Source organism: Kogia breviceps, chromosome 17, assembly GCF_026419965.1.
Source record: "Kogia breviceps isolate mKogBre1 chromosome 17, mKogBre1 haplotype 1, whole genome shotgun sequence".
Classification (NCBI taxonomy): domain Eukaryota; kingdom Metazoa; phylum Chordata; class Mammalia; order Artiodactyla; family Physeteridae; genus Kogia; species Kogia breviceps.
In genome coordinates this window covers 44,208,704-44,235,528 of record NC_081326.1, presented here as the reverse complement: position 1 = coordinate 44,235,528, position 26,825 = coordinate 44,208,704, and positions in this window count along the sequence as shown.

Sequence of the window (26,825 nt, the reverse complement as noted above, 5' to 3'; positions counted from 1 at the left end):
AGACAGCTTTCAGTGGCATCTCAGGCAGTGAACAGAAATGAATGGGATTTGGAGCGTGAGAGGAGTAACATTGGACAGTCCATGGTGACTGTCACCAACATACAGTCTGGTTTGAGGGCACATAGGGGCTCCTACAAGTAACTGTGGGAGAACTGAACAGAGTGAGGGCGGGGACAAGGCCTATGGGATTGCAGTCAAGCAGCTGGGGGCTCAGGACCACTGTATTTTGGAGGTTGACGATAATCTGATCTCTTTGGAACTCATAGAATGTGGAAGTCTGCAACATACGACTTATATCCTAAATACAAGGTGATTAAAGAAACAATGGTTGGTCACTTTCACATATTTATTCTTCAGCGTTCTGGTGATCTATAGCTAGGAAACAAGATGGCCCAACATTTAATGGCTTAAAACAATCATTTTTATTTTGCTCATGATTTTGTAGGTCAGGAATTCGGGGTGGGTTCACTGAATGGCTTATCTCTGTTCCACGCAATGCCGTCTTGGGCAGCTGGAGGACCCACTTCTGAAAGGGCTTTTCACTCACATGTCTGGCCCTTTCAGCACTCCTTGGTCTCTCTCTCCCCATGTAGTGTCTCATCCTCCAGGTCCTATGCATGCATGGCCCTTCTTACAGCACGGTGGTCTTGGGGTAGCAGCATTTCTTACATGGCAACTGGCTTCCAAGAGGCAGGATGTAGAAGATGCCAAGCTAATTAAGGGCTACAACAAGAACTGGCACTGGGTCATTTCCACTGTATAACATTGATCAAAACAGGCATGGAGTCTTTCCAGGCCAAAGGAGTGGAGAAATAGACTCTACCAGTTGATGAAGGATGGCAAGCTCTCATTGCAGGAGAGCATGTGGAATGATCTGGCCATATTTAGAAAATTCAGCCTGCCACACTCAATAACTATGTTCTGTGTGAACATGTAGATAAAATTAATTTGAGAAAAATCATACCTGTCTTTTTTTTTTTTTTTTTTTTTTTTTTTGCGGTACGCGGGCCTCTCACTGTTGTAGCCTCTCCCGTTGCGGAGCACAGGCTCCGGACGTGCAGGCTCAGCGGCCATGGCTCACGGGCACAGCCGCTCCGCGGCACGTGGGATCTTCCCGGACCGGGGCACGAACCCGCGTCCCCTGCATCGGCAGGCGGAATCTCAACCACTGCGCCACCAGGGAAGCCCCATAGCTGTCTTTCTAATCAATATGCATGCCTTGTGTCACATGGCACACTTTAATCCGACAGACTTATTCGCCCCAGATGCCTTGGAGCACATCACCATCCGTGGTGGAAAGGACAGCCATGATGCGTTCTTTCATTTTCTTGAGGCTATGAGGAAGAGGGTCACAAACAGGATGCTCCTGACGTGTCACCACTAGAAGAGGTCACTACATAATAACTTGTGGAAAGTCTGAATTTCCTTGTATACTAATTGTGTTGAGTCAGTGAAAATGTCAAGTCATACATAATATATTTCTAAGTTCCTAAACTAATGAATTGACTTTAGAGGCAATATAGGGTATGGCTAGGAGTTTGGGCTTTAGAGTCAGATGAAACTGGGTTCTCATCCTGGCTCTGCCACTTATTAACTCTGTGACCTCAGGGGAAGAGGCTTAACCCTTCCCAGCCTCAACAGCACTCATGTTTTAAGGTTGGTATCATGTGTTACCATTAACCACTGTTGTGTAGCAACCTCCCCCAAACAGTGACTTAGAACAGCAATTCCTTTCTTATAATTCTGTGGGTAAGAAATTCGTGAGAGGCTCAGCTGGGATCACTCTCACAGCTGCCTTTGGCTTGCCATTTGACTCAGCGGGAGGGTGCAAGAATGCTTCACTCACATGTGGGGTGCCTCACTGCTCCTCCCGGTGGCCTCTCTCCACATGGTCTCTCATTGTTCAGTGTTCTAGCCCGAGCTTCCTTGCAGTGTGGTTCCTGGTTTCTTCAGAGTGAAAGTGGAAGCTGCCAGTTCTCTTAAAAGTTAGAGCCAGAACTAGCACTGTGTCATTTCCAGCTTAGTTTATTGGTCAGAGCAAGTCACATGGACATCCCAGGTGCCAGGGGAGGGGAAACGGCCTCCACCTCTTGGTGGGAGGAGTTGCTTGTGCACACAGGGAAGAGGGGACTGGATGGCAACCATCTCTGGAGACTATCTACCACACCAGGGTCAAATGAGACAGTTTAGGTAAAATGCATAGCACAGTGGCTGGCATCCAATAAATGTTGGCTATAAATAATAATTTTTAATGTGTAATAAAGATTTTATTTTTCTCAAAATGTTTGGCTTCCACTTAAGAAAATCATCAGAGAATGGGTTGTTTTGTATCTCAAAAGATAATGCACACATGATATTATTGGAAGTGATTCAATTAAACTAATCTTTTTGAGCATCTGCTGTGTGCACAACATTGTGAGACACAGTCTCTGCCTGCAAAGATCTTATCCTAGTAAAATGGGGACCAGAGGAAGCAGGAGATGGAATTTTGGTAGGAATTGGGATGTTGAGAAGGCTTAAAAGAGTAGAAGAAAAATAAAAAAGAGCAGCCATTATAAGTTATGGGAGGGAGACATGAAAATCCTTGAGGATCTTTGAATTTTACATTTTTATCACTACATGTCAATTCTACCATTTCTTTATCTCTAAATTAGGGTAATAATATTTGCTTGTATCAGAAAGTATAGGCTATTTTATGCTGCAGTAACAAAGACCCCCAAATCTCAGCTGCTTAATACCACTACAGTTTATTTCTCACTCATGCAAAAAGTCCAGCAATTCCATAATAGGACTGTGGGTCCAGTGATTCTCCAGGGCAGCTGTTCTCCATGAGTTGGTTCTTCTTTCCAGGGTGCGTTAGTATTAAGGTACCTCTATACCAACATGTGCTTCCAAGATCACTGTAGCAGGGGAAGAGAGTTTAAATGCTTCCATGCAAAAGTGAAATGTTTCATTTCTGCTCACATTTCATTGGCCAAAGCAAGTTAAATGGCTGAGCCAATTTAAAGGGGGAAAGGAAGCATAATCCTCCCTGCCAGAAAGACAGGAGGACCTGACAGAGTGGTGAGCAGCAGTGATGTCATTTCACTACTCCAGAGGGTGGAGGTGATGATTAAATGAGATCAAGTCATCCCTGAGAACCACACAGCCACACTGAGAAGAGATTTCTAGAAGGCTAGTTAGCCCCATTCAACAATTATTCCTGCTCAGTAACCCCAGGGACACAAATTTAACTGGTGAGTTACATTTGTTACTGCAGGTTTTGGAACTTCCATGTTGTCTTAGTCCATTCAGGCTTCTATAACAAATATCACAGACTGAGTAGCTTATAAAGAAAATTAATTTATTTCTTACAGTTCTGGATGTTGGGAAGTACAAGGTCAAGGCGCTAGTGTCTGGTGAGAGCCTGTTTCCTCATAGATGGCTGGTTGTCTTCTCACTGTAAACTTAAATGTCAAAAGGGGCAAGTGAGCTCTCTGGGTTCTCTTTTTCTGAGGCCACTAATCTCTTTTGTGAGAGCTCCATTCTCATGACCTAATCACCTCCCAAGGCTCCACCTCCTAATACCATCACCTTGGAGGTTAGGATTTCAGCATGTGAATTTAGGGAGGACACAAACATTCAGACCATAGCACATGTTCATTCTTAGAGAGTTGAGACTCTTAAGTATCAAATTTGAGAATAAAAAAATTTTGTTTGTGTAAATGAGTAGACATAATGACTTCAGAAAACTCACAAAGTCTTTTAAATGTTTGTTTCCGCTTCCTTATACTTTCACCCCTTCCAACCGCAACCCCCAAAGCGAAACAGTAACCCAAAACAAATCACTTTCTCTAATAGGTAACACTAACAGTCACTCATAAAAAGCCCTTTCCTTGTGTTTAGGGACTTTGCACTGGCTGTCACCTAGCTTCAGTTTTCCCCAGGAAGGATGTCAGTCGGGACGAAGGCACAATCCAACCAATTAAGATCTTAGGGCCCTAGAGAGATTGTTTTTGATTAAATTGTGGGTTTTCTGCTCAGGCTCCCCTTGAAGAAATTTTAAACCACTCACTATTTTCCAGGCCTGCATGACCTAATGGGGAGATAGCTGTGTACAGTTTTAAAATGCCTTCAGCGTTCTTGGGAAAGGCTACTTAATATTTAGCCAACTACTTTTTTTCCCTTTAATCTCTGTAATTACCTTTTCGTAACAGAGGCAAGAGAAGGGCTGGTAGCCAAACAAGCCCAACAAGCAAAAGAATACTAGGACGAGAAGGGAAAATTAGGCAATCAGAGTGAGGTGGAGAGGCAGGACAAGCACGGGAAGCTAAATGCTGCCCCAGCCCTCAGAGGGAGGGGGTCAGATGGAGGCAGTCAGGGAGCAGAGATATTAAGAAGGAATTTGACCCTTTTAGAAAAAATTATCCAGAAAATATATACTTTCCTGCCTTAGTATGTGGACGGTGCAGGGAATAATAGCATCACTAATGACTGCCTCATCCTACACCAGCCTGCAATTATACTCTCATTTGTGAGCGCATTGAAATGATGGCTTCCACCTCCACTGGTTCTGGACACTCCACCAGATAAGGTCTGGGTCAGGCTTTGTTCACTGTGGTAACCCCAGAGTCTAGCATGATGCCCAGCACATGTAGCTCTTAAAAAAAAAAAAAAAAAAAAAAAAAAAAAAAAAAAAAAACAGAAGAAGAACGGTGCCTGGTAAGTGTTAATACCAGTGAGTATAACAATGATGGGTATCGTCATCATTATTGCTCATATAAGATAGGACTTTGCATTGCTTTTTCTCTTTGTAAAAGAATGTAGCCTGGGCTTCTCTGGTGGCTCAGTGGTTAAGAATTTGCCTGCCAATGCAGGGGACACGGGTTCGATCCATGGTCCAGGAAGATCCCACATGCCGCGGAGCACCTAAGCCTGTGCTCTAGAGCCCAGGAGCCACAACTACTGAGCCCACATGCCACAACTACTGAAACCCATGCACTCTAGGGCCCATGTGCTGCAACTACTGAGCCCGTGTGCCACAACTACTGAAGCCCGCGCCCCCAGAGCCCGTGCTCCGCAACAAGAGAAGCCACTGCAATGAGAAGCCCATGCACCGCAATGAAGAGTAGCCCCCGCTCACCACAACTAGAGCAAGCTGGCACGCAGCAACAAAGACCCAACGTAGACAAAAATAAATAAATTTTTAAAAAACCAAACTTTAAAAAAAAATTAAAGAAAAAAAAGAAATTAGCCTAAGCTAACCAATGCTGTTTTAAATGTAGTGAAATTACGATCCAGAGGGGCTGGCATGTTCCAGCTTATCCTCGTTCTTTCCACATCTGTGACCAGCTCTTTTTTCTGACCATTGGCCCTGCTGACCAATAGCAATGGCAGGCTAACCCCAGACACAGAGGTAACAACCTCTCATGGGCTTATCCACCAGCCTTGTGTGGTCCCTCCAACTGCTGGGCATTCCTGGTTCCCCAGGTTCCCTGAAAGCACTGACTGGTCCATCCATGCCAGTGCTTTGGCTGATCTTCCAGCCCTTCCTTTTAAACCCCTCTTTCTCAGTTTCTTCCACAATTGTGTAACATCTTATAACAAACCTCTTATTTTGTACCCTCATTGGTTCTACTTCCCTAATCAAATTCCGTTATGGTTATGGTAGCTGGTCTCCAGACCTGCACCCGTGAACCACCCAAAGGTTACAGCTCTGTGAAGTCTGGCTGGCCCCGTGGCTCTCTTGAATCAACACAGACAACAGTAGAAGTGACAAATAGCTCTTCTGGCCCTAAGACTCAAGAAGGCCTGGTGACTTCCTCTTTGGCACTTGTAGGATCCCCCAGGCACCATGTAAGAAGTCCAGCTACCCTGCTGGAGAGACCACGTGGAAAAGCCTGGAGAGGGAGAAGCCCTTCTCTCATATAGAGAAGCCCTCCCTCTATATGAGAGAGAGGCCCTCCCACCCCGCCTCAGTGTCCCTCTGAGCCCAGCCTCCCGGTGACCCGCACCAAAAATGGGGATGAGAAGTGGAGATGCAAGTGGCGCCATCTTGGATATTGCTGCCCCAGCTGACATCTGATTGTAGAGGCAAAGAGATCCTGAGTAAGACCAGAAGAAGAACTGACCAGCCCCACAACCCACAGAAACAGGAGGAACAAGAAAATCATTGTTTTAAAACTCTTTCTATTTTGACATAATTACAGACTTACAGAAAAGATATAAAAATAGTACGCCAAAAAATCCCATATACTTTTCATCCAAATTGCCCAAATGTTAACCTTCCATCCACCTACCCTCCACCACGCTAAACTACTTGAAAGTAAAATGTGATAACTCTTCATCCCTATATAATTCAGTGTGTATCTCTCTAAAAACAAGAAAATTCTCTTTCATTAACACAGTAGAATTACAAAATCGGAAAATCATATTTTTATAATGTATCATGTCATCTTACACACCTGGCTCAAATTTTGCCAGTTGTCCCCAAAATGTCCTTTACAGCAAAAGAAAATCCTGGATCACACATTACATTTTTTGTCATGTCTCTATAATCTCCTTTAAAGTGGACCAGTTCCTCTGGCTTTCTTTGCCTTCCGTGACATTCACACTTGTGAAGAGTTCTAGCCAGTTAGTTTGTAGACTGTTTCTGTTGGGTTTCTGTTGTTTCCTCATGATTAGATTCAGGTTATACATTTTTGGCAGGAAATACTACAGAAGAGGTGTATTTTTTTTAGCGCATCGTATCAGGAGATCTGCAATGCTGATTTGTCCCATTACCAGTGATGTTGAATATGAACTTGGTTATGATGGCGTGTAACAGTTTTCTCCATGTTAAGTTACTATCTGTTTCTTTGTAATTAATAAGTGTCTTACAGAGAGATTCTTTGAGACCATGTAAATATCCTGTTTATCACGATACTTTGATCCACTAGTTTTAGTATCCATTGATGAATTGATGAATCAGTTATTACCATGATTGCCAAATGACAATTTTCTTTTTTTTTTTTTTTTTTTTTTTTTTTTTTTTGTGGTACGCGGGCCTCTCACTGTCGTGGCCTCTCCCGTTGCGGAGCACAGGCTCCGGACGCGCAGGCTCAGCGGCCACGGCCCACGGGCCCAGCCGCTCCGCGGCATGTGGGATCTTCCCGGACCAGGGCACGAACCCGTGACCCCTGCATCGGCAGGCGGACTCCCAACCACTGCGCCACCAGGGAAGCCCAACAATTTTCTATTTTCATCATTCCTTCTGTGTTTAATTTATTCCAGTGTAAGAAAGAGCTCTTCTCTCCCATTTATTTATTTATATCAGTTTTCACTAATTTATTTACATTTGGTTCAGTGGGTTATAACTGGTTATTATCATGATTTATTCTGATGCTTAAATTGTCCAAGATTTGCCCTTTAGGGTCCCTCTTCAACTGGCTCTATGTACTTTCATATGCTCTATCATTTTTTGAGCCCTTCTATACTTTTTTGGCACAAAATGTTCCAGGCTCATCTTGTACCATCCCTGCCCCAGCCTTGAAATCAACCATTTTCCTAAGGAGCCCCAGTGCTTTTTAGTGGGAAAGGTATTTAGAAACCATGACCTGGGTGCTAAGCATGCTCATTGCTACTGCGTGTCATCACATTTTGGCCATTTTAGTGGAAAGAAGTCAGAAATATATGTACATATACACATGCACAAATATGTATTTACATAGATAGATAGATAGAGATATATATCTCCACACTTTATTTTCTATCTATCCATCTATCTATCTATCTATCTATCTACATTAAAACCATTAGTTCAAACCACACGTTCATACTGATACCTCCCATTCTAAGCCAATACCATAGGGCTTTATTCTAACTCTCTCACTTTCTATATTGATAATTTCCTCTTCCAACAGTGAAAAGCCTGGGTCCTATTATCCATGACATAATGTCTTATCTTTTTTTTTTTTTTTTTCTTTGCGGTACGCGGGCCTCTCACTGCTGTGGCCTCTCCCGTTGCAGAGCACCGGCTCCGGACGCGCAGGCTCAGCGGCCATGGCTCACGGGCCCAGCCGCTGCGCGGCATGTGGGATCCTCCCTGACCGGGCACGAACCGGTGTCCCCTGCATCCGCAGACTGACTCTCGACCACTGTGCCACCAGGGAAGCCCAAGTCTTATCTTCTTAACCTTAGAATATATAGAAAGTCGTTTCAAAAGTGTTAAACCATACCTCGGCAGAAAAAAAGCAAAACAAAACTACTGACCTGAGTTCAGTGTTTACAGGTAACTTCTGTCTCTAGCTTCAGGGTATGTGGCCCAAATACTTTGTTAAAAGTTACTTGAGATAGTTATGGTTGTTGTTTTAAGCCACTAAGTTTTGGAGTGGTTTGTTTTGCAAGGGATTGTAGAATGACTTTGCAAATAAGAATTTATTACAGGTCTAGTGTGAAGAAGGAATCAGGCAGAATCTAAATGACATCAAACTGTGGGGAAAGAAGCTTCGTCTGACCCATGGAGAAATAGGCATTCATTAGCTTAGGCACCTCTTGGCTTCGTCGGGGAAATGTAGTACTGGCCTTGGGTCTAATTAAAAATCAGGTGAAGGATGTCTTAGACATCCTATCTCTCTCCTTTTTCCAACATACACATCTGATGGAAATGTCACTCCCTAGATATTCATTGCTCTCTGGCTACCCACAACATCCTGCCATGTTTTCCCAGCTTTGCTTGGGAACTCCTCCCAATCCTCCATTAATCTTCCCAGGCTCCAGCTGTGAATAACCTGTGAGTCCTTGAGAAAATAACTGTATAGTTCAACAAATTCAGAACGGAGACTGAGACTATTATCTAACTAGTGCCACACCTGTTACACTCAGGCCCTGGGGAAGAGTGGGAGATACCTTAGGACCAAGCCTCTCCTTTCTTGACCCCTGACCTCTTTCTACTTAATCTGTGGGCTGGAATTGTCCTGCTGGGAAGAGCTAGAGGAAATGTATATAATGTTTGCAGGCTTGAAATCTATTACAGATCATTCCTTTATCACTTGAATGGTTTAATGCATAGGTAAATACATTGAGTTTATACATGTACTTATGTTACCAAATTAGAGAGTTTATAAGCAACTGCGTTCCTGTAAATCCTGAGGCAATGAATGTCTTTACTATCCACCACTTCAGTAATGCATGAAGAAATGTGTTAGCTGGAAGAACTGGTCAGTGGAAACCTTCGTAAGACTGCTGCCATCACTGCAGGGTGGGACATTGGTGACTTCTCAAATTAAGGGGTTTGAAGAGAACGCCTCATTGATCTGCTGACTTGTTCGGGTGCGTGGAGCATTTCCTGTATTGAGCACCATAGCAACGACCCCAAAGGGTGGTGGGGTGGTCTTCAGAAGCAGCCAGAAGGATTGATCACAGACTATGTAACCATGTCTCAGGGTCGTCAGAAATTATTTAGGGGAGGAGAAGCTTATAATAAGAACAGAGTTTCTGTCATAATCAAGATGAGGGCTGAGTCATTGTATTTGAATTTTCAAAGAGATACAACCTTATTCTGTACCCCAGACTGGCAAGGCAGGGCATAACTCCTTATGTAATGCCATGTCAGGTGAGAAATGGTGCCTGCCCATCCAAATTGTTCTCTGCAGCTAATTTCACAAGTGTCTCAAGGGCAGAGCAAGATAAGTGAGAGCATAATGAATTTCAGTATTACAGAGAGATTTCCTGGGCGTTACACTACAAATCAATAAGCCGAGGTGAGTTTGGAGGGACGATTATTAAAGTGCCTGGCTAGTCTATTTTCTGTGGCAGAGCTACTTAACTTGAGGTTCAGTGATGCATTTCAGGCGATGCGACCTCCCCCAAATTTTATGGGATTTTATGTAGAGTTGTGCTTGTGCATTTTTATGAGGAGAGAGGCTGCAGCTTTCTTTAGATTCTCAAGGGGGTGCTTGACCCCTCAAAGGTTAAGCATCTTGATCTATTTCCACATCTCTGAGACTCGGTCTTCTGAGCCCTGGAGGAGACGTCCAGCTGAAGGATGCCCTCCCGTCGTGTGTTCAGATTTTGACATCCCTCCTACTTCCACCCCCAAATTGTGGCAAGAAGCAGAGCACCGCCTGGCTCACAAGTGCTAGAACTATCTCTGCTCCCTTAGTAGGAGTCCCTTTCCTCCTCAAAAGAGAATATTTGAATGCAAGCGAGGGTGTGTGAGGAGCTAACTGCCCCAATTTATTTCAAAGAGGAAATTAGTCCCAAATGAAGTAATTTCCAACATGCCTCACACTGGATTATGACAGACTTGAGAATCAATGTTCAACAGAACAGCGAGATGTCTTCTGGAAGAACAATGAAAAACCGGTGTGAATTATGCAGTATTTCTGACCTGATGATCCTGTGAGCTCTGGGGCAGACTTCCTGGGAGGCGGTCTTGGCTCCACTGCATCCCAGCAGTACGATCTTGGTAGATTACTTCACATCTCTGGGCCTCAGTTTCCTCATCTGTAAAATGGGGATGATAATAATAGCACTGACTTTGTAGGGCTGTTTGCGAGGATTTAATTAGTTTATATTTTGTAAAGCCCCAGAACAGTGCTCAACACGCCATAAAGAGCCAATAGATGGCTATTGCTCTTATCTTCACCACCAATTTGATCCACTACATAGTCAGATTTATCAGTTAGTTCGGAGTCAGTTGATCACTGGTGTAGGCCCAAATTTTGTATCCACTTAGCTTTCAACTGCTATGATAGATTTTCATTAAATGGTAAGTAAGTTTGATTAATCATTTCAGGTGGCATTTATGTCAGGGAGTGGATGCGCTTGCTTCTTAAGGGAACCTAGCTTCAGTCCTGAGACTGTCGATATAGCATTTCTGCCTGCAAGCAAAGATCCAGACCATGTGATGCAGAAAAACAATAATGATCCTAATGACAACTTACTGAGGGCCTTCCATATTGTAAGGACTCTACATATATGATTACACTTATTTGTCATCATAATTCGATAAGTTTAGCCTGATATACCATTTCACAGATGGGAAAATTGAGACTCAGAGAGGTTGAGTACTTTTCTCAAGGTCACACAGCTGACTTGTACACACAGGGACTGACTCCAAAGCCCACACTCTGTCTTCTAGACCTAGCTTCCTCCTGTTTTCACAATTACCAACCAATGAGATGAGAATAATTTTATGATGCCTCCCAGTGCTCTTTTATTAGCAGTGCAGCTTGTTTCAAGGGGCCTGTCTGGGAAAAGGAACAGGAAATGGGATCCACTGATTTCTTCATCTGGTCATCTCTCAAATTCAGTGTGTGCTAAGCTAGCCTTACTTCCCCACACTCCATGTTCTGTGTACCTCCTTCTCAATTCCTCCTCCTTCTGTAGCCTCTGTCCTACTTACCAACTCATTCTCTTCCCTATCACACTGGCAGGAAACCAAGGAACCTCTCGGCTCCTTCACCCTCAGCCTCTACTTTCAATCAGTCACCAAGTCCTATTGTTTCAATTCTTAAAACGCTGCTCCATCCTCACTACCTTTTCTTAATTTGGGCCTTGTCATTTTGTGGTCTGGTCATTTCAACACTTTCCCAAGTGGTCTCCCAGTCTTTAGCCTCTCCTCATTATGATCCATTTCCGTGTTGTCTACAACATTTCTAAAGACAAATTTGATTTTGTCATTCCCCTCAGTCCCTCCAACTGCCCACACTATAAAGTCCAAACCCCTTATCGTGCCTTACAAGGTCACGGGTGAGAATTTGTGGGGTATCCACCCAGTCCACAAGTCACAGATCTCCCTTTCTCTGGGAATTGTTCCCTCTCTCATCCAGGGTTGGGTTATCAGGCACCATATTTGCAAAGTGTGACCTCACCCCTTAGCAAGAGTTGACTGAACCAGGGGTGGTCCCATGACTGGCGCTGTACCGGCCAGAGATCTTGCACCAAGACTTGCAATTAGGACCACAGAATTATTTTCTCTGTGTGTCTGAGTCTGTTCTATGGAAACGCTAGAGCTATGAGCAGGACAGGTGTTCTGTCCCATAGACTGGATTGGCCAGAATTCCCGTCTGGGAGGAGAGAGAAGGAAACATTCCTGTCTGCAGAGAGAAGTGTACAACGTGAGGTGTGAACACTGCCTGCCTGGACTCACCGTGACCTTCTACTTGTGAGTGTTAGTCCTTCCTGGCCCCCCGTGTGTTCCTGTCTTTGGGTTCTGAGAGGTTTCCGGTTTCTTTATAGCAAATCCATCTGTTCAGCTTAAGTCAACTTCAGTGGTTTTTACATACAGTCAGAGCCCCTGCTAATTTGACCCCTAGTTTTTTGGGGTTCTTTTTGCGGTACGCGGGCCTCTCACTGTTGTGGCCTCTCCCGTTGCGGAGCACAGGCTCCGGACGCACAGGCTCAGCGGCCATGGCTCACGGGCCCAGCCGCTCCGCGGCACGTGGGATCTTCCCGGACCGGGGCACGAACCCGCGTGCCCTGCATCGGCAGGCGGACTCTCAACCACTGCGCCACCAGGGAAGCCCTGACCCCTACTTTTTTCCCTCACATTTCCTGCTAACTCTTCCACCTTCCCTCTGTTCTTCCTGTGCACTCGTCTTTCACATCAGCCGCGAAACCATTCATTGCTTCCTTACCATCTCCTCCACTCTCGTCACTCTAGGCCTTAGGTCATGCTGTTCCTTCTACCTGGAATCCCCTTCCCTACCTCGTGGGTCTGGGAGACTGTAATCCTTTGTAGGCACTGTTCGTGTATAACTTCCCTTCTGAAGTTTTTCATTAGGCCTTCCTTTGTGGCCTCAGGGCTTTCTTTTTATTTTTTTAAATTAATTAATTTATTTATTTATTTATGGTTGTGTTGGGTCTTCTTTTCTGAGCGAGGGCTTTCTCTAGTTGCAGAGACCGGGGGCCACTCTTAATCGCGGTGCGCGGGCCTCTCACTGTCGCGGCCTCTCGTTGCTGAGCGCAAGCTCCAGACGCGCAGGCTCAGTCGTTGTGGCTCACGGGCCTAGTTGCTCCGCGGCATGTGGGATCTTCCCAGACCAGGGCTCGAACCCATGTCCCCTGCATTGGCAGGCAGACTATCAACCACTGCGCCACCAGGAAAGTCAGGGCTTTCTTTGTGTACCGTTGTAGAACTTAGCCTCCTGGCTGTGTGTTTATGTGTCTGAGACCACACTAGCCTGCAGACTCCTTGCGGGCAGGGCCCAGTCTTCCTCATTTCGTTAATCCCATTGTCCGTAGCCTAATTTGCAGAGCTTCTTGAAGTGTTGGCAAAAGGAAGGTTTGTGACTCAACATTCTGTCTAGTCATCTCAAGTATGCATTCCCTGTGTACACATGGTACCTAGGGTTTGGAGATGCCTTCAGAAATAGCCCCAAGATGAGGCTGTTACAGAAGAGGAAGGATAGAGGGGCTGCAGGAATCAAACCTGTATCCTGCTCATTCTTGACTTCCCCAGAGCGCCTCAGAGGCTCTGGCTTGACCTTGGTTTCCTTCCTGGCTGGAAATTCAATGTGTCCTCAGAACACCGCAGTCCCGTGGCTGATCTTGGGCATCCCCCAGAACTTGGCAATGAGTGGTGTTTGACGTTGCTGTTTCTCTTCCCCCTTTCGCTGTCCTCTTGCAGGTACCTGCTAGGCTCACACAGCCTACGGGCTGCCCCTTCCTCCCTTTTCCTTCCCCTGCTGCCTGCCTCCCACCCCTGAAGTTCCCTATCCCCCCAGACATGCCATTCCATCAGAATTCTCTTTCAGGACCCATAGCTTTGACATTTCACATTCAGAATTAAACATGAGCATTTATTACACACTGTGCCAGGCAACGAGCTAAATGGCAATGAGCCAACTAGAATGGACAACGACGTGACAGGCTCTGGTGCCAGACTTCCTGAGCTGGAATCCTGACTAGGAATTGGAATAATAGTAGGAATAATAATGGTTCTTACTTCATAGGATTGTTATACAATTTAATGCATGTGAAGTACTTAGAACAGCAGCAGGCACACAGTAGTTGCTCAATAAGTTATTATTCATGGGTGAAGATAACGTTTTTCCAACTTGAAGACACATGAGCATCCATAACAATTTGGTGACCCTTAAAACCAATGTTACTAAATACCTCTTCAAATTTCATTTCGAGCCATCGTGTTCAAACTAGGCTGTATATTAGAACTTTTTTTTTTTTTTTTTTTTTTTTGTGGTACGCGGGCCTCTCACTGTTGTGGCCTCTCCCGTTGCGGAGCACAGGCTCCGGACGCGCAGGCTCAGCGGCCATGGCTCACGGGCCCAGCCGCTCCGCGGCATGTGGGATCTTCCCGTACCGGGGCACGAACCCGCGTCCCCTGCATCGGCAGGCGGATTCTCAACCACCGCGCCACCAGGGAAGCCCTATTAGAACTTTTTAAACACTCAACTCCCGAGTTGTACCCTGTGGAAATAAATGAAGATGACCCACGGAAAATCAAAGGCTATTTATTCAGAGCTTTTGCTCTAGCAAGAAAAAGAGCCACAATCACTTCCATTTGGTAGAGGCTCAAAGGCAGGCAGAAGAGTAGGAAAGCTTTATGGTGGAAAAAGAGAAGGCTCCACGTGTGCCCTGATTGGGGTTGGGTGACATGGGGAAGCTGGAAGCAGGCTCACTAGAAGAAAAGCTTCCTCTTGTGTTAGGGGCACATATTTGACTTTCCTTGGCTCTTCCTGAGTTGGAAGCAGAGGCCAACATTAGGGAAGCTGGCAGATCTTAAGTACTGAGTGCTTGGGGCCAGTTGCTACAGAAGTTGTCATTTGGTTTCCTGGGCTGCTTGCTGCTGACAGTGGGTCAGAGTTCTGTTGTCATATGTGGTCTTGCCGTTGTCCGTCTGTATATTCAGTCTCTCAACCCAGATCAATTAAATCAGAATCGGCGGATCCAGGGGTTCGAGCTTCAATATTTTCTTATAAACTCTCCAAATGATTTCCTTGAGAGCCAGGGTTGAGAACCATGATTCTGCGAGAGATCCTGGGTGCTCTTCAGGGGAAGGGCGGAGAACGGAGACGTACAAGGGAAGTGTATTTCCTCTGCCTTCTTCCCCTCAGGAGCAAGTCCCCTGGGAGAGGTGACCCCCCTCCAACAAGCTGGTTAGTGATCATCTTACACCTTGAGGTACCTTTCGAGGATGTGTCCCTAACCCCAGTGCAGAAACTTACCCAAAATATGACAGCTGGCAGGATTTTCCCTCTGTTTTAGCATCTCCTATAGATTGGCTTTCATTGAAATTAGAATAAAAATCCGAACTCACCAGGACCTACAAAGCCCCTGACAATTCTCTGGTCCATCGACTGTCCCTGTTTCCCTCAGTCTCCACATCCGTCCTTTACATCCCCAGTTCAGCCTGGTCCTGTTGCAGGGCCCGTGGTCTTCTCCGTCGACCATGCTCTTCCCTCAGATCTTTCCGTGGCTTGCACCTGATCATTCAGGATTCAGAGGAAATTCACATCTCAGAGAAGACTTTCCAACCCCCCTTGCTAGGGCACTTCTCTCCTCTTCCAGTCCTTTCCTGTCCTCTTGGTTTATTTTATTTTCCTCCTAACACTTACCTATCTGAAATTAATCGGTTTATATGTTTATTGCCTCTCTCCCCCAACAGCAGTAAAAGTTCCCTGAAGGCAGAGGTCTTTGTCTGTTAACAAGACACAGTGCTTGAAACATAATAGGTGCTCAATACGTGTTTGTTGAGTGAATGCAGGGGATCAGGACTTTGCTCTTAATGCAGCCCTCTGTCATTTACTAACTGTTGTGACTTTGGATCAGTCATTTCAGCCTCTCCGAAGCTCAGTTTTCTTATCTGTGAGTGGGAAGCAATGATACCTTCCTAGACTATCTTTCAGAGCTACTGTCATGGCCTAATCATATTTTGATGGATTTAAGCTGAGATGTGCTCTTCGCTGTGGGGGACACGATCATCACATCTGCATTTCAAAAGGGGCTTCACCCAACGTGATGGCTTGAATGTCCAAGAGCAAGTCTAGTGAAAGTGGGGATATTTCGAGGAGACTGGGCACTTCCAGGGTCCTCAAATTCTGCCACCTAAGCAACAATCATCTCCAGCTACACCCAGAGCCAGCCAGTGGACTACCTTCCAACAGAGTCTGTATCGTCCATGACAGGGATGCTGCGATTCCTTGGGGTCCTTTGGGTGAAATCTACATCAGCTGGTTCAAGGGTGGAGGTGTGGTGGCCAAGGAGGTGCTCCCCTCCCATCTCCTTTCAAGAGGACCAGCAGGAAGCATAGGTAACTGACAACTTCCAGCTCTATCCGTTTGTCTCCACCATGGCATTCAATGCCAAGACCATGCTTTCCCAGAGCTGCTCCCAGCTAATGGCTGAACACACTAAAGATTCTGGAGCTGGGCATTCCTGCCCAATGTGGGACTCTGCATTGTCCAGCTAAGACTTTCCCAACCTGCACCACTGTTAGAAGTTATTCTTATCTTATCCCCTCCTTCCCACTCTCCTTGCACAGGTGTCAGACCTGCAATGTGGTCTGAAGCCTCTCCCTGCCTACTCCTGATTCCTCCCCTTTATCCTTCACAGGTATTTCCCTCAGTATATCTCTGGCACATCTAATCCCACTTTGGTATCTGTTTCTCAGAAGACTTGAACTGACATAGAAGATTTGGAGACAACTCTTTATTTCTCCCTGTAACCATAACCTCCTCGTTTTGACCTAGGCCCTGTAACAACAGGCAAGGTATAAAATTTTAATAAGCATCATCGATTAGGAAACACCCTGTCTCCTCCAACTTTAATGGAGTCTGGAGAAAGCTGAGCTAATGGAGTAGATATCGCTTTCCTAGCTCAGGGCTGAGTGAGGCAGCCCAAGGCCCCTGGTGGAGTAGAGTTGTGGAAATCACAGAAATGCATACTTTGGGAAGTCCTCTCTTTTCTAGAATCCCCAGTGGACATACGATTCATTGTCCTTAAGTCCAGCTCATCCTATAAGGAAAGAAGAGCTGGGAAAAGAGGGTCGGCAATTAAGACAAACAGGCCAAGTAGAAGAAATCAATGATAGGATGCAAAGGAAGTCAGCGGGGAGAGTATTAGCAATGCACTTAGGAAAACGTGCCGGTGGACAAGATCCAGGAACAATCCCCGTTCATCATCTGAAAGTATTCCGTAAGCCCCAAGTGCAGAAAGTACCGCTTGGAGGGCTTGTCCAGAGTAAGTGAGAGACAGGACCACAGGACTTTAGAGCAGGGGTCCTGAGAGAACATCTTCCAGCCCCGTGCCTTTCAAACGAGCCTCCTGGCATTACCTCTGACATTTTCTGGAAGGGGACGTGGAGGTCCCTAAGGATATGAGTCTTGTCTTCTCACTCTGCAACCAAAACACCTCCACCATGATGGTTCTGCCTCTCAAAACAAAGTCTGGAAATCACTAAGGTGGTCTCACCCTTTCCTGTTACCTACAGAATAATGGAAGCTCAGAGAGGCTGGGTGATTGCTCAAGGTCACACAGCCAGTTAACAGCAAAGGTGATAGGATTAGAACTTGGAACCCTTGACCTTGGTCCTTCCTGTTCTCTTTCTGCTTCATAATGCCACTCCCCTGGGGAATTTATAATTTCCATGTGAGCTTGGACATAATCCATCAAACTGAATTGACACATTAACCATACCAAGCAGATGTTCACGCTGGGGTTGGGCAGATGTGTCAATTTTCTGTTCAAAAAATGAGTCCAAAGAGATTTCCCTGCTTTTCCCTCAAGTTGTCAATTATACATATATTACCTGGATTTACTCATGGATATTTAAATCCATCATTTGACAAATGTTCTACTACAGAGGCAACAAAGTGATTGAAACAGATAGGTCTGACAGTCAGAAAAGTCTAAGGTTGAGCCCTGACTCCTACACCAGGACCGCAGACAAGTTTACATAATCTTTTGGAGCCTCAGGTCTTCATCTGTAAAGCACAGGGAGCACCTACCCTTAATTTTTTTTTAATTAACAAAAAGTATATATCTATTTATTTTTGGCTGCATTGGGTCTTCGTTTCTGCGCGTCGGCTTTCCCTAGTTGCGGCGAGTGGGGGCTACTCTTCACTGCGGTGCACGGGTCTTCTCATTGCGGTGGCTTCTCTTGTTGCGGAGCACAGGCTCTAGGGAGCGCTGGCTTCAGTAGTTGTGGCTCGCAGGCTCTAGAGTGCAGGCTCAGTAGTTGTGGTGCATGGGCTTAGTTGCTTCACAGCATGTGGAATCTTCCTGAACCAGGGATTGAACCTATGTGCGCTGCATTGGCAGGCAGATTCTTAACCACTGCGCCACCAGGGAAGTCCAAGGAGCACCTACTTATTTACAGCTTGCTTTGAGGATTAGAAATGATGTAATGAAGCACCTAGCTGCTCCTGGCACATAGTAAGTACTCTGTAATTGGTGGAGAGTGTAACAGAAAGATTAGTTTTTTTGTAATTAATTTTTATTGGAGTATAGTTGCTTTACAGTGTTGCATTAGTTTCTACCATACAGCAAAGTGAATCAGCTATACGTATACATATATCCCATCTTTTTTGGATTTCTTTTTTTTTCATGTTATATCTGTATCTACCTATTTTTTTTTTAACATCTTTATTTGAGTATAACTGTTTTACAATAGTGTGTTAGTTTCTCCTTTACAACAAAGTGAATCAGTTATACATATACATATGTTCCCATATCTCTTCCCTCTTGTGTCACCCTCCCTCCCACCCTCCCTATCCCACCCCTCTAGGTGGTCACAAAGCACAGAGGTGAACACCCTGTGCTATGCTGCAGTTTCCCACTAGCTCTCTAATTTACATTTGGTAGTGTGTATATGTCCCTGCCACTCTCTCACTTCGTCACAGCTTACCCTTCCCCCTCCCCATATCCTCAAGTCCATGCTCTAGTAGGTCTGTGTTTTATTCCCATCCTACCACTAATCTCTTCATGACATTTTTTTTTTTTTGGTTCCATATATATATGTTAGCATACGGTATTTGTTTTTATCCTTCTGACTTACTTCACTCTGTATGACAGATTCCAGGTCTATCCACCTCATTACAAATAACTCAGTTTTCTTTTTTGGATTTCATTCCTCATTTAGGTCACCATAGAGCAATGAGTAGAGTTTCCTGAGCTATACAGTAGGTTCTCATTAGTTACCTATTTTATACATAGTATCAATAGTGTGTATATATATATATATATATATATATATCAATCCCAATCTCCCAGTTCACCCCTCCCTTTCCCCCCTTGGTGTCCATACGTTTGTTCTACATCTGTGTCTCTATTTCTCTTTTGCAAATAAGATCATCTATACCATTTTTCTAGATTCCACATATATGTGTTAATATACGGTATTTGTTTTTTTCTTTCTGACTTACTTCACTCTGTATGACAGTCTCTAGGTCCACCCATGTCTCTACAAATGACCCAATTTCATTCCTTTCTATGGCTGAGTAATAATCCATTGTATATATGTACCATATCATCTTTATCCATTCGTCTGTCGATGGACATTTAGGTTGCTTCCATGTCCTGGCTATTGTACATAGTGCTGCAATGAGCATTGGGGTACATGTATCTTTTTTTGAATTATGGTTTTCTCTGGGTATATGCCCAGTAGTGGGATTGCTGGGTCATATGGTAATTCTATTTGTAGTTTTTTAAGGAACCTCCATACTGTTCTCCATAGTGGCTGTATCAATTTACATTCCCACCAACAGCTAGGAGGGTTCCTTTTTCTCCACACCCTCTCCAGCCTTTATTGTTTGTAGATTTTTTAATGATGGGTGTGAGGTGATACCTCATTGTAGTTTTGATTTGCATTTCGCTAATGATTAGTGATGTTGAGCATCTGTTCATGTGTTTGTTGGCCATCTGTATGTCTCCTTTGGAGAAATGTGTATTTAGGTCTTCTGCCCATTTTTTTTTTTTTTTTTTTGCGGTACGCGGGCCTCTCACTGTTGTGGCCTCTCCCATTGCGGAGCACAGGCTCCGGACGCACAGGCTCAGCGGCCATGGCTCACGGGCCCAGCCGCTCTGCGGCACGTGGGATCTTCCCGGACTGGGGCACGAACCCATGTCCTCTGCATCGGCAGGCGGATTCTCAACCATTGCGCCACCAGGGAAGCCCCGGCCCATTTTTTAATTGGATTGTTTGGTTTTTTTGATATTCAGCTGCATGAGCTGCGTGTAAATTTTAGATATTAATCCTTTGTCAGTTGCTTCTTTTGCAAATATTTTCTCTCATTCTGAGGGCTGTCTTTCCATCATGCTTATGGTTTCCTTTACTGTGCAAAAGTTTTTAAGTTTCATTAGGTCCCATTTGTCAATTTTTGTTTTTATTTTCATTTCTCTAGGAGGTGGGTCAAAAAAGATCCTGCTGAGATTTATGTCAAAGTGTGTTCTGCCTATGTTTTCCTCTAAGAGTTTTATAGTGTCTGGCCTTACATTCCGGTTGTTAATCCATTTTGAGTTTATTTTTGTGTACGGTGTTAAGGAGTGTTCTAATTTCCTTCTTTTACATGTAGCTGTCCAGTTTTCCCAGCACCACTTATTGAAGAGGCTGTCTTGTCTCCATTGTATATTCTTGCCTCCTTTGTCATAGATTAGGTGACCATAGATGTGTGGGTTTATCTCTGGGCTTTCCATCCTGTTCCATTTGTCTTTATTTCTGTTTTTGTGCCAGTACCATACTGTAGCTTTGTAGTATAGGCTAAAGTCAGGGAGCCTGATTCCTCCAGCTCTGTTTTTCTTTCTCAAGGTTGCCTTGGCTATTGAGTATAAGAGAAAGATTAGAACACTTGTCCTGAAAACCCTTGAGGAATCCCAGTGCTGTGGGGAAAGCAATGCAAGTGTCAGTGAGGGAACCATGGGCTGCTCAGTTATCTCCAAGGATGGTAAGGGATTCAGAGATGGGAGAAGAAGGAGAATTACTTCCCAAAGATGATTTAGAGGAGAAGGGACTTGACTTGAAACTTAAGGGTTGAGGAGGTGGAAGGTATATGAGGAGGGCAAAATAACATGAGCAAAAAGGCAGAGGAATAAGAATCAGGGCCATGGGAGTGGACTCTGTGAGCAGTGGCTAAATCGCTGGGGTGTCAGGAGGGGCTTGAGCAACCCATGTCACCAGGTAGATTTTTACCGCTCCAACAGGAAGGAAAATTCTGTGACGTTTCAGTGATCCCAGAAATGGTTAATTGTTGTTAACGTCAATGCTGCTTTGGTTGAAGAGCTGAGGAAGGCGTTAACCCTTGGTTTTCTCCTTTTCCTGTCTCTGAGCCCTTACCCCAGTTTTTCAGAGGTGAGGAAACTGAGAACCAAATAACCAAGTGCCTTTCCCAAAGTCACCCAGCTGGGAAGTGACAGAGTTGGAAATGGAGCCCAAGCCTTCTGACTCCCCGAGTCTATTGCCCCCTCTGGTTTCACATTTCTTTGGTTTCTCCACGGTGTCAAACACAGGACTGGGCAGATAGATGAGAAATACTTGGGGGGAAAGCAATTAGACCTTGACTGCAGTTCAAATAAACTGCAAAGCCTACAACAGTGCAACAGTGTTCTTCAGCACTAAGTGCACACTGAAATCATCCAGGGAGCTTTAAGAAAAAGAGGTGTTGATCTCCAGGCTCTGAAGCACCACGTACAGCAGAACCTCAGGGGCAGGGTCTGGGCATAAGCATGTTTTAGGTCTCCCAGGTGGCTCTAGTGTGCGGCCAGGACTGTGAATCATCGAGCTGGACTGTTTAACACGCCTGGTCCAACCCACGTTGGCGTTTCTCAGAAGAGCTCTTGAATGACACGCCATCTGTTTGATCTGTGGGCCCTTCTGTGCTCGCCTCATCCGCAGGCAAGGATCTCCCTCCCTCCCTCATTCTCTGCCATATTGTCTCTGGATTTGGTCTTCATACTCGCAGTGGTGACTAATTAATCCTCCTGGAACAATCAAAGAAGACCTAATTGTGGGTGAGCCATCTGGAGATGCTTTTTGGTTGACTTGGACTTTGGGGAGGCTGAGGGGAAGAAAGTGGGAAATGACTCATACTCAAGATGAAACACAAAAATTGCACTTATTCAAGGAAGGTTGTGGTACTTGGGGCTGTAACTTTTTCCTCCTGCTTTTCAGTGGTTCCAGATGGTCCATTTTCCCTTTCCACACCCCCGTGTCCACACTCACCGCCATATATAGGGATGGTGTCTGAGCCCTGCCCAGATCCCCTTGCCTGGGTCAGGGTGCTCAGCCCTCAGCTGCAAAGCATGGTGGCCGCAGATGGCTTGCAGCTTCCTCCCTCTCTGAAGAAGTGGCCTCGGCCAGTAGGTGCCTCCCCACCCAGGACGTGGCGCCCCTCAGGCCGGCCCGTAGCCCATGACCGATAGGGCGTACAAGATGCCAACCCCTTGCTTCAAATCAGGGGTGGTTTATGCCCCTCAGAATCATGGCTGGTGTTGACCTGAGCCACATCCTTGCTTAGCATTTTCCCTTCTCTGTTTCGGGCTTCCCCGAACCCCCTTACTAATCTTCCCTCAGGCCACTGCCTCTAAAAGTCACAGGCTCTGAGATCCTTTCTCAGAATCCTTTCAAGGAAACTGACCAGAGACGGAATGTTCTCTACGTGATATGAGAGCTGCAAAGATGTTTAAGACCCAATTCTTATTTGTAAAATGCTTCTTGGTCCATTACAGCGGCAACACGTTAACATGCACAAAGTTAAGAGGAAAAGAAGTAAATAACAACGAGATACTTTGGGACCTGTCACAAGGTACCAGACAATATTTAGATGAGTTTTAAAGGTAGAATGGCTTGAAGGAGGGTGGCAGAAGCACTTGGGAGGAGGAAATGGATGAACAAAAATAAGAAAAAACAGGGCGCAGGATGCACAGCTGTAGTGCAGGGTTCCCAAACCTTAGCATGCATCCGAATTACCAGCAGGGATTGGAAAAACATGGATTAGCAGCCCCACCCAGTTTCGGATCCCGTAGATGTGTGTTGGGATGCAAGCGTTTGTAATTCTAACAAGCTCCCAGGGGATGCTCGTGCTGCTGGCCTGGGACTGCACTTTGAGAACCACTGCTGTCATGAGATAAGTTTTGTGAATAAAGCTTTATTGATGCACAGCAACACCCTTTCATATACATGTTGAATAGGTGCTTTCCTGCAGCAATGGAAGAGTCGAGTAGTCGCCAGAGAGGTAGAATGTTCCACAGAACCAACAATATTTAATAACTGAAAAAGTTCGCCAACGCTTGCCATCAACCATAGAGTAAGGAAAATAGGGTGTGGAAGAAGGGGTTTGATGATGGGAGAGCAGTTTTCCCATCTCTGAGAAAGAAGACGAATGTCTTACTAGCTGGAGGGAAAGTAGAAAATCATTCGGGTTATAATGAATTTCTCTCTGAGGCCCCTCATGAGCATATAAGCAAAGTTCTGTTCATTTATTGGAAAAAAAAAAACTTCCATTTTTGCATTTCTGAATGATCTATAAAATTCATATCTGCGCAGGGGTAATTTAGCAGGATCAGAACAGGAAGAGTGGAAGAAAGTGAGAGAAAGGTATGTGTGGGTCAAACTGTAGAGTGTCCCTACACTTGGAGGGTGGGGACCGGGTGTCCAGCCTCGGTGCAGAGCAGATCGCTGGCTGGGAAAAGCTGTAAAACCATCGTCATTCCAAAGCTGTCCCCCGGGACCTCATGCTTGGCGAGCTGCTTTCAGGCACTTCATCTCATCGGAAGCTCACGTCACCTCTGAGATGGCACTTCCCGTTCCCTCTCAGAGTGGAGTCTCCAAAGCTCTGAAAATCTCAGGGGAGGTTGTCTTGGGATCAACACCCAAGGATCTAACTCCCTCTTCGGGGGTCTCCTGCTTCTGCCCAAGGAAAGGAGAGGATGGCACATACCCCAGGATGATGACGGCCAGCACTTCCTCCTGAGCTGGGTAACTGGGTGTGAGAGAAGCTGGAACGTGCAAGGAGGCTGTGGAGGATGGTTCTATTTGTAATCAAGGGAATACATTCACTCATTCATTCACTCACTCACTCATTCATTCATTCACTCATTCATTCATTTTCTATTTCCAGAGGAGTTATTCCTCCTGACTTCTGAGGAGAAATGCATTTCGGTTCTTTTTTTTTTTTTTTTTAAGTCCTTAAAAGCTGTTGATCATCCTTCATAGTTACCCAATCACATTAGTTTAGTAAAGTAGCACAGCAGAAAAAAGAAAAGCATAACGCTCTATAGTCAGATAACTTTAGATTTAAAGTCTAGTCTTACCCATTTGTCTGCCAAGTGACCTGGGGCAAGTCATTTAACCTCTCTGTACCTCAGTTCTCCCTTCTTTAAATTAGGATTAATAAGACCTGCCTCCGAGCCCGGTAGGTAACAGGCGTGTGGAGTGAGACAGGTAGGATTTTCCGCTGGGTGACTAGGTACAAACTCCAGGTTGCCCGGCGCTGAGCTGCCTGAGACACGGGCCCCCCCTCCCCCCAGGAGAGGGGCTGTGCTCACCCCGCTGCAGGGCTGTTGGCTGCCATCAGCTTCAGTGTGCACCTCCAAGAAGCCTTTCTCTGCCAGCAAGACCACTCTAAGGACCGCAGAAGCCTGCGCTGTTACATGCTCACCAGGTGCTATTCTGTCCACACCTGGAGTCCCTACATAAAAGGAAAGCAGAGGGGGTGGGTCCCTCTCCTGGAGGACAGCCCAGGAATTGCTCAGCCACGCCTGGACAGTGCCAAGCAAGGCGGGTCCCTTGTAGTCCCCAGCTGTGCTGCACCAGGGGTTAGGATGAAACCCACCATTCACGCGGCATGGATTAAGGAACATCCCTTATGGGAGAAGGGGGCAACTTGCAGAGGCCAGTGGAGAACCAGAGAAGAGGAATCTCCCTGGATTCTCCCTTCAGCCACAGAGAACTGTGCCTGGGCCCAGGCTCTGCTGTCCTGCAGTTTGGTCTGTGTCCCATGATGAGGCCCTGCCCCATGGGCCCCTCTTGGTCCTAGGGTAATTGCAGGACAGTAGCCTTGACCCTGAGGAATAGCTAGGCAGCTTTGGCCAGTGGTCTGGACTGGGGGGGACAGGCAGGGCGCAGAGAATGTGTTTCCTGGCCTGAGGAGCCAGGGCAGCTCCAGGCTAGCTCTCTCCCCCTTCCTCTGGGCCGGGGAAGCCTAGGAAGAGAAGACGCCTCTGCATCTCGTCACTGTGCGTGAAAACCACCCACGAGGACGTCTTTATCACTTGGGCCTGGACCCCAGGCTCCCTTCCTGAGGAGGGGAGACAACCAGGCTGACAACATCAAGTACAAGCAAGCTCCAGGGCTTCTGGAAACATTCACACTTCACAAAGCAGAGTCGGCTTTTAGCAGAATCATGGGTTTCATTGGGGGATCAAATAGGATCTCCCTCCCTGAGAAGTGAGTTGAATCAGAAATGCTCTATTTTTTTTTTTTTTTTTTTTTTGCGGTATGCGGGCCTCTCACTGTTGTGGCCTCTCCCGTTGCGGAGCACAGGCTCCGGACGCGCAGGCCCAGCGGCCATGGCTCACGGGCTTAGTTGCTCCGCGGCATGTGGGATCTTCCCGGACCAGGGCATGAACCCGTGTCTCCTGCATCGGCAGGCGGATTCTCAACCACTGCGCCACCAGGGAAGCCCAGAAATGCTCTATTTTGACTCAGTGACAGAGTGGCAGGTCTGGGTGAGATCGGATGGCCGAAGGATGGCTCACAGAAGGGTTCTTATTTAATCCTATCCTTCCTACGAAGTGGAGAGTCAGTGCACTCACGGGGCATTGATGCCACTGACAGCCCTGCCGAAGGAGGGAGGAATAACGCCAGCTGATGGGTGAGGCCGGCCGCAGGCACTGTCGTGAGCACCCACAAGTCCTGGGGTGAGTTAAGGTAAACTATTGTATCCACTTTGGAATAAAATGACTAAACAGTAAGATCCAAGCCTTGTTCTGAAAGCAGCGATTTATTTAAAAATAAACTTTCCCCAGGGAAGAAAAGAAAGGCAAGTAGCTCACATTTCCAGTGACGCCTTCTACATAAAAACCTGAGTTCCGAGTGGAGACTGTGAGACATGCAGTGGATTGGACAGGAAGGCGGTGGGGTCTCCTGCCCTGGCAGCCACGAGTGTTAGGCCGTCCCTGGCGGTCCAGTGTTTGGGATCCACGCTCTCACTGCCGAGGGCCCGGGTTCAATCCCTGGTTGGGGAACTAAAATCCTGCAAGCCTCATGGCACAGCCAAAAAAACCCACCCTGAATTCTCATTGGCCTGAGATGATTTAAGTGTAGTTCTGCCTAAAGGCAAGTAATTGAACAATAAAAGGGCAAGCCTATAGGGCAAATGATGGTGTCTTTAAGCTTCGAATCTTGTTTGAGAAACCATTTACTAAGCACCAATATCCTCCTGTTTTATCCTAGTAATAACCCCATGAGGTAGATATTCATATGATTGTCACCATTTGACAGGTTAAAAAAATTGTGGCAATGTCCTTCAAAAGGTGAATGGATCAACTGTGGAACAGCCAGATGATGGAATATTATTCAGTACTAAAAAGAAATGAGCCAATCAAGCCACAAAAAGACATGGAGGAAACTTAAATGCATATCACTAAGTGAAAGAAGCCAATCTGAAAAGACTACATACTGTATGATTCCAACTATATGACATTCTGGAAAAGGCAAAACTCTGGAGACGGTAACAAGTCAGGGGTTATGGAGGAGGGAAGGATGAATAGGTACAGCACAGAGGATTTTTTGGACAATGACAATACTCTGTGTAACACTATAATGGTGGATACGTGTCATTATGCATTTGTCAAAACCCATAGAATGTACAACAGAAAGAGTAAACTCCAATGTGCACTATGGATTT